This window comes from Scylla paramamosain, chromosome 32 (genome assembly GCF_035594125.1).
Source record: "Scylla paramamosain isolate STU-SP2022 chromosome 32, ASM3559412v1, whole genome shotgun sequence".
Classification (NCBI taxonomy): domain Eukaryota; kingdom Metazoa; phylum Arthropoda; class Malacostraca; order Decapoda; family Portunidae; genus Scylla; species Scylla paramamosain.
The window spans coordinates 17,124,881-17,134,880 of NC_087182.1; the positions used below are offsets into that span (position 1 = coordinate 17,124,881).

Sequence of the window (10,000 nt, forward strand, 5' to 3'; positions counted from 1 at the left end):
GTATCACTGCTAGATCTTCCACACGAAACTAGGCAGTGTTTAATTTTCTATTTCTTGCCCTTTCCTTCTCCCTTCGCTACTCGTACCTTAGTGAACCGTAACCCTTTAATGCCACGTATCGATTTCAATAAACACTGCTCGTCATTAAAGAAAGAAAAAAAAAAGGACGAAGAACAAGAATAAAAGCTAAGACGAGAAAGTAACAAGAAAAGGAAGAATGCGTGTTGAAAGTTTAGTAAAGAAAAATAGAAGAGGAAAAACGAATAAGGAAAAGAATAAGGAACTACGAGAAATTAACAAGAAAATGAAGATGTGTGTTGAAAGTTTAGGAAAGAAAAAAGAAGCGGAAGACGAACATGAAAAAGAATAAAAACTACGAGGAAAACAACAACAAAATGAAGATGTGTGTTGAAAGCTTAGGAGATAAAAAAAAACGAAAACGAACAAGAAAAAGAACTACGACAAGAAAATAAAAACAAGGAAAAAAAGGAAGGAATATGTGTTGAAAGCTTAGGAAAGAAAAAAAAAATAGGAAGATGAACAAGAACATGAACGAAGGACAGAAAAAAACATGAAGAAGTGTTGAAAGCTTAGGAAAAAAAAAAGAGGAACAAAAACAGGATAAAAAACTAGGACAAAGAAACAAAAAACACGAAAAAAAATGAAGAAAACGGGGAAGAGTATGTTAAAATTTTCGCTTATGATAATACTTTTCGCCTTTTCCACGTTTAAAATTCTTTGTAAAACTCCAGTACTCATTATTATCTCTTCCATTTTCACTACATCGACAGGTACGGAATTCATGGCTAACTTGGAAAAATACCCAGACATCTTATCACATTGCTCATATCTGTCACGCTTCCAGTTCCTTACAAACCAATTCGCATGTGTGTTTCAATCCTTTCCTTAACTTCTATTTCGTACGTTCGTTCTTTGCTATTTACATTTCAGACCAGCCAGTTTCCACAACGATGCATTCAGTCCTTCAACAATAACCAATCTGTCACTTCACATGTATTACCCTGTTTAAAATTCCACAGAAAACGGTGCAGTCTTTTACACCGGTCTGAGTGAGAGCAACCCGCGTCTGTAATGTCAATGGTTAACTTCATGTTTAAATCCCCAGGAGCAAGCGAACAAACACTCCATCATGTGACGTATTTCCCTTGCATAAACTCAACAAAATCTCCATATCTTCTCTTCATATTTTTTGAGTATTCGTGACAAAAGCCTTACACGTAACTTTCCATCTCTCTCTCTCTCTCTCTCTCTCTCTCTCTCTCTCTCTCTCTCTCTCTCTCTCTCTCTCTCTCTCTCTCTCTCTCATACACTTTTCCTTGTTATCATATGAGTTCTCTTTTACTCTTTCTTTTTTCTAACTTTCCTTTCTTGTTTTCTTCCGAATATCCTTTGCTCTTTGTCCTTTCTTACTTCCTCTCTCTCTCTCTCTCTCTCTCTCTCTCTCTCTCTCTCTCTCTCTCTCTCTCTCTCTCTCTCTCTCTCTCTCTGTCTCGCCTCATTCCTAGTCTAGACACACTCCATTCCTTCCTTTCTTTCTTCCCATCTTTTTGTTTATCTTCCGCGAATGCTTCTGTTTCTCATCTTCCTAATAATGTCCTCTTTGTATACTTGTTTACCCCCCTCTCTCTCCCCCTCTCTCTCTCTCTCTCTCTCTCTCTAATACATAGGCAGGATCGACACCACGCCGCTGCATCTTATTCTGTTATTTCCTTCGTTTCAAAATCTGCATTCTTGTCCTTCTTTTCTATTCCAGTCAGCGTTACGAATTCTTGGAAGGAGGAGGGAGTTCTCGTGTTGTTCTCCTCCTTCTTTGTTCACGAGGAGGAGGAGGAGGAGGAGGAGGAGGAGGAGGAGGAGGAGGAGGAGGAGGAGGAGGAGGAGGAGGAGGAGGAGGAGGGGGGGGAAGAAGAAGAGACGATGGAAAAGAATCTGGGTAGGAGAAAAAAAAAGATGTTGGGTTGAATGAGAAGAGAAAGCGATAGGACGAAAAAAAAAATGTAGGTAGATAGACTGAATAACGAAAAGGAAGGAGTCAGATGAAAAAGAAAATGGAGGTGAGGTTAGGTTGAATAAGGGAGAGAAAGAGATTGAACAGAAAATGTGAGGGTAGTTGAGTTGAATGGAGAAGAGAAAAAGGGTTAGATGAAAAAAAAGAGAGAGAGAGGGGAGTTGAGTTGAATAAAGAAGAGGAAGAAAAATATAAGCAAAACATGTGAGAAAATTTTAGGTTGACTCAAAAAATGTGCATAATTCTGAGTTAGGATGGAGTTTCTTATTTTAATCATGAGAGAGAGAGAGAGAGAGAGAGAGAGAGAGAGAGAGAGAGAGAGAGAGAGAGAGAGAGAGAGAGAGAGAGAGAGAGAGAGAGAGAGAGAATAATGACGAATGAAAACGAAACAGAAGACAACGACGATGGCGAAAAAGGAAAAAGAGGAGGAAATCGATAAGAAACAAGAATAGAAGTAAAAAAAAAAAAAACAAGAGCAAGACAAGGAGGAGGAAGAAAAGTGTGTCAAAAAGCACCATTATTCCACGCAAGAATTCCAATGTTTGCTCACTGATAAAAGAAGCGAAGTGGTGGTGGTGGTGGTGGTGGTGGTGGTGGTGGTGGTGGGTGGTGGTGGTGCAGAATGCCGATGCTATCATGACTAAAGAGCCTGTTGTCCTCCACTCTGCATAACCAGTTTTACTCAGCCTATTAATTTTCCGAGGTAGGCTGACGCGTGGCTGGCCGCTGCAAGGGAGAAGGAGGTTGTAGTTTGGAGTCTCGTTTCTCACTAACTCACAAGCAATTTCCTAATAACTTGTAAAGAGAAGGGAAGATGCGAGTGAATGTGGTATACAGTGAGATTGGTGGTGTGTAGAAATGTCACGTTAATAATGCTGGCAACTTTATTCTCTAATTCAGTGGTTCATAACGTTTTCTAAGTTCTAGCACTATTTTGGGAGCTTTCCAGTATTTGTCGAGTCTTGTTAGATTGATTTTTTTCTGTTTTTTGTTTGGGTCTCAATGAAATTCCTATGAACAATGTAGTTTTTTTTTATTTTTTTATTTTTTTTAGTTTTCTATTAATTCAAAGTTTTAGAATGTATCGTTATCTCCTATAATGAATGTGTAATACGTTCTGCAATATTTCAGTCAGTTACCGATCTGTCTCTGTCTGTCTGTCTACCTGTCTCCCTAACCTCCAACCCACCTTTACATCAATCAATCTGTATCACTACCTACCATACCAAATAATCTATCTACCTATCAGGAATTCATATATTTTTCTATTCATGGATTAAAAACAGGACCTTTTTTTTTACTTATGTTTGTCTTTGTCTCCCCAGGTAAGCACGTCAGAGTGGTGAGCTTGTACCCATATCTGTACCTGTGACGCTGAGGGAAGCACGTGAAGTAGGAACGAGTGTGAGTAGAGAAGATTTATATTGTTGATTTAAGCTCGGAATACCCCTCGCCCCCCGCCTTTTTTTTCTGCCTTCCATAATTTTTTTTTTCTGATATCGATTTGGGCATTTATAGTCAAAATACCCAGTTGTTTGCCTTCCACGATTTTTTTTTTTTCTTATTGATTTCATTTGGATTAAAACAAAACGAGTATATAATGGGAAATAAGTTCTGAAGTTTTTTTTTCTACTTTTACGTCCAATTCCTCTAGTCTTTCATGGCGAGGACGGCGCCTACTGGTGATGAACTTTGGTTTTGGCATTTGGGAATCGTTACCGCGATTGGAAGAGAGTAAGTTAAATAAATAAGTTAAGATTACGTGAAAAAAAAAAAAAGATAAACAAGATGATGAAATGAGAACAGAAAACTTGAAAAACCTGACACTTCCTACTACTACTACTACTACTACTACTACTACTACTACTTATCCTCTATAAACACAATGGGGTGACAATGTTATAAAAAGCATAGGGGACTTTATACCCCTACATGTATTAACGGACCTAATAATGGCTTTTTTTTTTTTTTCATCAAGTATTCGTGTCTTATGACTGGGCCGAAAATAACATGAGGGTCTCGTTATTATGTATCTAGACGACGTGTACTGATAAGTGATAGGTGTTTGTAGTGGTGGTGGTGGTGGTGGTGGTGGTGGTGGTGGTGGTGGTGGTAGTAGTAGTAGTAGTAGTAGTAGTAGTAGTAGTAGTAGTAGTAGTAGTAGTAGTAGTAGTAGTAGTAGTAGTAGTAGCAGTAGTAGCAGTAGTAGCAGTTGTTGTTGTTGTTGATGTTGTTGATGTTGATTGTTGTTGTGGTGGTGGTGTTACTGTTGCAGTAGTAGTAGTAGTAGTAGTAGTAGTAGTAGTAGTAGTAGTAGTAGTAGTAGTAGTAGTAGTAGTAGTAGTAGTAGTAGTGGCAGCAGCAGCAGCATCAGTAATATTCATAACCGTACTTTTACTTATTTTTTTCTACCAATCCATCTATCCATAATGAAACAGAGGGTGATGAATATGGTGATGCGCGCCACACGATCCTGTTTTTGTGGCCCTGCTCCGCCTCGCACGGCCTGAGTGCTGGCTGGCTGGCTGGCTGGCTGCTGCTGTTGCTGCTCGAGCACACGCGGAACAAAACAGGCGGCGAAACACAACAAGCGGGTCTCTCGTTCTAAGGAAACAATTGGTTTGGTTAATTCTGTTGTGTTTCCGAGAGGCGCTACGGTTTGAATGCTGATTTTTTTTTTCTTCAAGTTTTTATTTATTTATTTTTTTTCTATTTATTATTAAGTTATTCTTATTATTTGTATGGTCATATCAAGTTTTCTTTGTTTTGTTTTTGTCATCTTTTTTTTCCGCTACGGTTTTGTGTTGATATATTTTTTTGTTTCTTTTTTTTTCTTTTTCTTTTTAATATGTTCGTTTTATCAAATGCATATTACGTTTCACTTATTTCTTTTTCTTTATTTTTACGTTTTTCTTTCTTTCTTTCTTTTTCTTTCTTTCTTTCTAATATTATTTTTTATTATCTATACATCACGTTTCATATATTTCATTTTCTTATTTTTTCTTTTTACATTTTTATTTCTTTTCTTTTCATGTCATTTTTTTTTTTATGTACATATCTCCCTTCGGTTTCTTTTTTTTTTCTTTTCTTCTTCTGTATGTTTGTTTATGAGACACGATACAATTTATTTACTTACAAATTTTACTCTCTCTCTCTCTCTCTCTCTCTCTCTCTCTCTCTCTCTCTCTCTCTCTCTCTCTCTCTCTCTAATATGCCATTTAATCGTTTACATTTTCCCGCTTTTCTTGTACATTTTCTTTACATTCCCCTATCATCTTATCTAGACTCCATTTTCTTTTCTCTCTATCCCTCCGTTTTCTAGAGGCCAGCTTACAGTTTACACTTAAGTTTTTCCTATTTTTTTCCTCACTCCATCGCTCATTTCTCCTTTTCTTTCCCTTCTCCATCGCTCATCTATCTTTTCACAGTTGTTGTTGGTACGACCTTGAATTCTAATTTCCTGCACAACCCTCGGCCATTCCTTTTGTGGTTAAAAGGAAGGGAAAATGGTGAAATCTTTTACTGGAGATGAAAAAATATTGCGTAACCATTCATATTATTCCGAGTGCCTGTATCAGTAAGGCTTTCATCTCTTATCACTGTAGACAAATGTTGCGATTCTACCTCACTATCATCATCATCATTATTATCACCATCATCATCATCACTGGCGTTTATAGCTGGTTTATATATTTCTTTTATTATTTTTCTTCTAAATATGCATACGTATGTTGGTTAGGTTAGGTTAGGTTAGACTTCGATTACAGTAGAATGGGTTATCTTCTATCAAGTTAGGTTAGGTTAGGTTAGGTTAGGTTAGGTTAAGTTAGGTTAGACTTTGATTAGAGTAGAGTGGGTTACCTTCTATCAAGTTAGCCTGGAATAGGTTTAACTAGGTTGGATTTAATTAAGTTAGGTTGCATTAGACTTGGGCGTTATGTTACAGCTTATATACTAGCTTCCATTGCATCATTTCTTCCTCTTCATCATCATCACTATCATCATCTTTATCACCATCATCATAATCATCACCACTACCGTTTACCTTTACGTACTGCCTTCTCCTCCTACTCCTCCTCCTCCTCCTCCTCCTCCTCCTCCTCCTCATCATCATCATCATCATCATCATCATCATCATCATCACCACCATCAACCTCTATCGCTCCACTACAGTTCCAATACCTGCCCTAACACACCCTCCCCCTCACCACCTGCCCCTCTCCTCCACACCATCACAGCAAACTCTTCATCCACTTCCCACCTTACCACCTTGCCATTTTTTCCCTCATAATTACTTACAATCTCCGCCAGTGAGGATAAAAGACAATTACGAAGATTTAACAGCACCGCGGAGAGCTGCGGTAATGAGGCGACGCTACTTAACTGCCTAACTACCCCTGAGCCATTAACAGCCTGTTGAGACGTGTCAGGGTGCGGTAATAGTGTAAGATGTGATTATTAGTTTTATCTTTAGTGTATATATCAGCCTCTCTATTTATCTATAATGAGATTTTTTTTTTCTATGTAGGAGGGACACTGGACAAGGGCAACAAAAATAAATAAAGAAGAAAAGAAAAAAAAACACACACACAGATACCAGTCCCAGAAAAGGGTCCAAAGCGGTAGTCGAAAATTGAAGGATAAGTGTCTTGAAACCTCCCTCTTGAAGGAATTCAACTCATAGGAAGGTGGAAATACAGAAGCAGGCAGGGAGTTCCAGAGTTCACCAGAGTTTATGTTACGTCTAGTTAGCAGGAAGGAGCTGTGGGTGTAAACAATGAATATAATTAACCCTGTAACTGCTATTTGGTACTTTCCTTTATTACTAATCATTCTGAGGCATGTTTACTTATTCCACAACTTATTCCACAACTGTCTCAAATCTTTATACCGGCTAGAAATCACGAAATCTACTGTTTTTAATCCTTTCCTTTCTTTTAAATACTTATAAATAAATATTCCTTGCATTACTTCTGGTGCTGTTAATTTTGTATGGCAATGAAAGGGTTAACAGATGTGAGAATGATCCCTATTTACCTGTCCAGCTTAGTCTCTTCCTATTAAAGCGCCACACTGGTCACAAAACACAGTAATGAAGTAAATGCAAATCCAGACTGTTTAATAGAATATGAAATAGTAATGTGATGTTTGTAATGAAATGTTTGGTGATGTTTTATGATATTGTCTAATCTGTGTGTGGGATTTGTTTTTCTATAGTGTTAATATTCTGTTCTGTTAATATAGTGTTCTTACATAAAACTACCATATATTCCAACAACAACAACAACAACAACAACAACAACAACAATAATAATAATAATCACAACAACATCAACACTGAAATACTGGAATACTGGAATCTGGAAATACTCTAAAAAACTTGTCAAAATATTCCTTTTCCACCTCACATCTCTCTCTCTCTCTCTCTCTCTCTCTCTCTCTCTCTCTCTCTCTCTCTCTCTCTCTCTCTCTCTCTCTCTCTCTCTCTCTCTCTCTCTCTCTCTCTCTTCCTTCCATTTTTTTCCTTTCTCCTTCATCCTTCTCGTGTTTCTGGTCAATTAATCTCCTTTCCCCTCTTCTTTCTTCTCCTTCCCTTCCCTTCTATTCCCTTTCACACTGTTTGCTTTCCTTAATCCTTCTGTCTCTTTTTTTAATGTTGTGTGTGTATGATTCTCTCTCTCTCTCTCTCTCTCTCTCTCTCTCTCTCTCTCTCTCTCTCTCTCTCTCTCTCTAAAGATTTCAAGTCATACATTCCTTCCTTCCTTCCTTCTTTCCTTCCTTCCTTTCTTCCACCCTTCCTTCCTTCCACCCTTCCTTCCTTCCACCCTTCCTCCCTTTCCTATTCACATCCTTTCACCACTTGATAAATTAAGACGAATGAGAGAGAGAGAGAGAGAGAGAGAGAGAGAGAGAGAGAGAGAGAGAGAGAGAGAGAGAGAGAGAGAGAGAGAGAGAGAGAGAGAGAGAGAGAGAGAGAGAGAGAGATTTGTAATGAACTTCAGTGATGTGCAATTATGTATGAATATTTTGGATCAAGGAGGATGAGGAGGATGAGGAGAAGGAGGAGGAGGAGGAGGAGGAGGAGGAGGAGGAGGAGGAGGAGGAGGAGGAGGAGGAGGAGGGCGAATAAACTGAGATGTTGATATTTCGACTGTCATAATTAGTAAAAGAATGAATAAACATGTGTGTGTGTGTGTGTGTGTGTGTGTGTGTGTGTGTGTGTGTGTGTGTGTGTGTGTGTGTGTGTGTGTGTGTGTGTGTGTGTGTGTGTGTGTGTGTGTGTGTGTGTGTGTGGAATGTTGCTCTGCCTTGACTAAAACTTTTCATCATTTTTCACATCGCGTGTTTTCATTCTTACGATTTTTAAATTCGAGAAAGCAACTCTCTCTCTCTCTCTCTCTCTCTCTCTCTCTCTCTCTCTCTCTCTCTCTCTCTCTCTCTCTCTCCCATTTTCCACTTCACTTTCCCTTCTTATACTTCTTCTTCTACTTCTTCTTCTACTTCTTCCTCTTCTTTTTCCTCCTTCTGTTCCTCTTCCTCCTCCTCTTCCTCCTCCTCCTCCTGACACTTAATGTTTGGCTTTCCTCCCTTTCATCTTATTGTTGCTTATTCCAGCCTTTCATCTCTCTCTCTCTCTCTCTCTCTCTCTCTCTCTCTCTCTCTCTCTCTCTCTCTCTCTCTCTCTCTCTCTCTCTCTCATTTCGTTCGCAGTGGTTTTATTATCTCTTTTGCGACACTTTTCATGACATAAACACTATCTCTCTCTCTCTCTCTCTCTCTCTCTCTCTCTCTCTCTCTCTCTCTCTCTCTCTCTCTCTCTCTCTCTCTCTCCTTGTTATGACAGGAGGTCGCACTTTGTAAATAAAATACGAGATAAAAATCTAGTGCATGAGAGAGAGAGAGAGAGAGAGAGAGAGAGAGAGAGAGAGAGAGAGAGAGAGAGAGAGAGAGAGAGAGAGAGAGAGAGAGGTGCCACATTTTTCACTATGGCACACGAAGACAAGAGTCGTACAAAGGAGACGAGAATATCAGATGAAGACAGTGGGCGAAGTAACACACACACACACACACACACACACACACACACACACACACACACACACACACACACACACACACACACACACATGACATTTAGACTCCAGTTACTAATTCAGCAGATCAGTTTCATTACTACCAATTAGAGCAAGAACAATGACTACTACTACTACTACTACTACTACTACTACTACTACTACTACTACTACTATTACTACTACTACTACGACTTATGCTATTTTACTACTACTACTACTCCTACTCCTACTGCTACTACTACTACTACTACTACTACTGCGAATAATAACAATAATAATATGAAAACAACAATATCTTTATTTATTACTATTTTTGAAATGAGATCAAATATTTCTATTATTATCATTACTACTACTACTACTACTACTACTACTACTACTACTAATAATAATAATAATAATAATAATAATAATAATAATAATAATAATGATAATAATAATAATGCTACAACAACAACAACAACAACAACAACAACAACAACAACAACAACAACAGATACTACTACTACTACTACTACTACTACTACTACTACTACTACTACTACTACTACAATGTACTACTACGACACATGCATCACAACCTACCCAACTGAAACAAACCAAGCAAACCAACACACTCACATAGTTTCCATTTTCTTACGTAATTAATTAGAACACTTTAATGGAGAGAGGCGTAATGAGTTTCCTTCCATGCTGACCTTGAAATGACGAACGAGAAACAAAGGGAATGGAAGGGAAGTAAAAAAAAATAAGAAGTAAGAAAATGTGATTATTCAGCTTTCCTTTTCACGGATGAGCATTCGAGTCAAGTGTGGAATTAAAACAAGGAAAGATGTCAGAAGTGAAGCATATGAAATAATAAGATAGCAAGACGAATGTGAGGAAGAGATGAACG

General features: G+C 38.2%; 1 protein-coding gene and 1 long non-coding RNA gene across 7 annotated transcripts in view; one reads left to right on the forward strand and one right to left on the reverse strand.

The window, feature by feature from the left end:
• LOC135089301 (calcitonin gene-related peptide type 1 receptor-like) overlaps nucleotides 1–10,000 on the forward strand; it is a 236,893-nt gene that overhangs the window by 34,720 nt on the left and 192,173 nt on the right. The gene's annotated exons all lie outside the window — the stretch shown is intronic.
• The window catches only part of LOC135089302 (uncharacterized), a 122,743-nt gene continuing 115,331 nt past the window's right edge, over nucleotides 2,589–10,000 (reverse strand). The window contains exon 4 of the long non-coding RNA XR_010261447.1: nucleotides 2,589–2,755. This is a non-coding gene — a long non-coding RNA (uncharacterized LOC135089302). The remainder of the gene's footprint in view (nucleotides 2,756–10,000) is intronic.